This window comes from Hippocampus comes, unplaced genomic scaffold (assembly GCF_001891065.2).
Source record: "Hippocampus comes isolate QL1 unplaced genomic scaffold, H_comes_QL1_v1.1 scaffold163, whole genome shotgun sequence".
NCBI classification, from domain to species: Eukaryota; Metazoa; Chordata; class Actinopteri; order Syngnathiformes; family Syngnathidae; genus Hippocampus; species Hippocampus comes.
Genome location: NW_017804752.1, coordinates 215,004 through 217,928, shown reverse-complemented (window position 1 = coordinate 217,928; position 2,925 = coordinate 215,004). Strand labels below are relative to the sequence as shown.

General features: G+C 41.6%; 1 long non-coding RNA gene across 1 annotated transcript in view; it reads right to left on the bottom strand.

Moving 5' to 3' along the window:
* Positions 1 to 2,082: 2,082 nt before the first annotated feature.
* LOC109516711 (uncharacterized) overlaps positions 2,083 to 2,925 on the bottom strand; it is a 2,011-nt gene continuing 1,168 nt past the window's right edge. Inside the window, exon 3 of the long non-coding RNA XR_002168402.1 lies at positions 2,083 to 2,130. This is a non-coding gene — a long non-coding RNA (uncharacterized LOC109516711). The remainder of the gene's footprint in view (positions 2,131 to 2,925) is intronic.

Here is a 2,925-nt window from a genome sequence, read left to right as displayed (position 1 = left end):
ACATGGTCGTTTTTTTTCGGCTAAAAATGTCTTACGAAACATGGTCGCTTCGGCTAAAAATTCCTTACTATATATACATGGTCATTTTTTGGGGCGAAAAACGCCTTTCTATACATGGTCATTTTTTGGGGGTTAAAAGCGGCTTACTCTACATGGTCGTTTTTTTCGGTTAAAAAAGGCTTACTACACATGGTCCTTTTTTTCGTCTAAAAACGCCTTGCTATACATGGTCGTTATTTTGGGCTAAAAACGCCTTACTATAGATGGTCGTTTTTTTTAATCTAAAAAGGCCTTACTATACATGGTCGTTTTTTTCGGCTAAAAACGCCTTACTATATATGGTCGTTTTTGTCGGCTAAAAACGCTTTACTATACATGGTCTATTTTCGTCTAAAAACGCCTTACTATACGTGGTGTTTTTTTCGGCGAAAAACGCCTTACTTTACGTGGTCGTTTTTTTCCATCTAAAAACGCCTTACTATACATGGTCGTTATTTTCTGCGAAAAACGCCTGACTATACCTGGTCGTTTTTTTCGGCTAAAAAGGCCTCACTGTACATCAGGGATGTATAACATACGGCCGGAACCGGCTTGCAAGGAGGTTTGATCAGGCCCGCAGGATAATTTAAAAGTGAAAAAATGCACAAAAGACACGGAATTAATATTTTTAATAAGGTGCAATTCGTGGAATATCCGCTAGGTGGACACACTTTTGATCAGAGAAGAACACAACAGCAGCCTCAGTCTGTCACTGAGACAGACCCAACACAGCAGACGCCATCAAGGACATGTGAATACTTTATTCTTGACACATTACAGCACTCTCCTTAGTTTGTGAGGTGTAGGCAGGGATTACGTTTAGATTTTATATGCTTGTGTAAATGGTTTAAAAATTCCTTTCTATATAAATCTCATTTAATCTTAAAAGTGCAAGTCTATATTTTTCAAGACCAATTCCTTGTTTAGGTTTTGTGCCTTTGTACAGTCAGTGGGATCAGTTGCAATGCATATATGTGAATGAGAAAAGTACATGCACATTTGTCGAAGGAAATCTTAGGTGCTTCATGAAATGTTTTGTAAAAAATATGTTCATTAAATTTCAACATTTTCCTAGTGTTCTTGTGCATCTTTAGACCAAAACAAAGGAAAGACATATTATTTTGGTTATTTATAGCAGAGTTCGGTATAATTTTTAATAGTGCGGCCCACTTGACATCTACCGAGGCCGTATGTGGCCCACAATGTGAAATGAGTTTGACACCCCTGGCCAAGAAAGCAAAATGACAAAACGACACAATCTCTTTGTGCAAGTCGTCTTCAATCGAAAACGAAGTTGGCTTTGCAAACTATCTCCTGATCTCAGGATGGCATTCTGAAGGCAGGCAGTAGGAAATACTGGCGTGGTGGATGGGTTATGGGTGAGGTCCGAGTGCCGTCACATCACCCACGAGAGACGCCAACCGTCTCACCAATTATGTTCTTTTTTTGAACCTTCAAAAACTCGTGTGGTCGGCTGCCTTTGACTACATATAAAAGTTTCGAAATGTTCGCAGCAGAATGGCCGAATGGTAAAAGACCTCGCGTGGTGATCAGGCGAACCGAGCTGGGAAGAAGTCTCATTCCAACAAGCCTCATTTCATTATTCACAGTTGAAGGAAGATTGTTCTTGGGTCCTCTGTGCCACAAGAGGGAGTAACCTGCTCACCGCCAGAGTCCACCTACGAGCACAGACCTGCAGGCAACACTTTTTGCTCTTCTTCCTGTTATCCACAAGGTGCTGAAGTCAAACTTTGGGCCAGCCTGAAAAGTAGGAGACATTTACTATCGTTCAATGCACCATCATGACTACTTTTTTGACTTTTTTTTTTCCACCCCCAGGCAGCAGTAAACATGATCGGCTTCCTGCTCTCGAAAGACCCAACACAGAGTCTATCTCCCTGGTAAGTTTCACGCCCAACACATCTTTGTCTGTACAAGAAATTGACTTGCGTGTAACTCACGGATGCCTTTCCTCTCAGGTCAACACACCTGTCCCACGTTCTTCTCGAGAGCTGACCACTTCGCCGCCCAGCAACAAGTAGACTGACATCCAACTTGCAACTTTTTCCTCTGCTTTTGTGATTGTCTACTCTGCAAAAGAAATAAAGCTTGATTACAAAGAAAACTCAACTTCATTTTTAAACACATCACCAGAATCTAACTTAAAAAAAAAAAAAAAATTCAACAAAATTATCTTGTTTTTTTCTGAATTTTTTTCAAAATTTTTTTTTCCTGAATTTTTTTTTCCAGGCAGAAAAATCCAGGAAAGTGGGTGTGGCCTGGCTGGAATGATGGCTGATGATTCGCTGATAGTTGTGAAAGTGGGTGGAGCATGACGATAACATGCTGTTATTGGTGGAAAGGGGAGTGGTTATGCAAATCAGGCGCTCTCTGGTGGGCTCTTTTGGGCGTGGTTATCCAAATTTGGAGCAATCCGATGGGCCAGAACTTGGAAAGTGGGCATGGTTATGCAAATTAGGGTCGTTTGTATGCAAATGAGGTGCCTCGCCGCGATTGGTGGATGTCAAATCGGGTGAGGTTTGGGCCGGGCATTGCATCACTTTTTAAGTCCCACTTGAGTCTTGAGCTCAGACTTGCACTTGGGTCACATCAGACAGTCTTTTCACTGTTCCCGTCGGTTTCACATGACCCAAAAGCTCGACTCCTGGAGTTTCGAGTCATGTGGAGACCAACGGGAACAGTGAAAAGACTGTCTGATGTGACTGAAGCGCAAGTCTGAGCTCAAGACTTCAGTGTTTGAAAAGACTTCGAGTGAGTTGAGGATGGATTTGGTCATGATAGGCAAAGACTCAAATTCAAGTTGAACAATTTCTTGGACAGAAAAGCGAACATGACAATGTAAAAGCATATGACCAGTCAATCTTT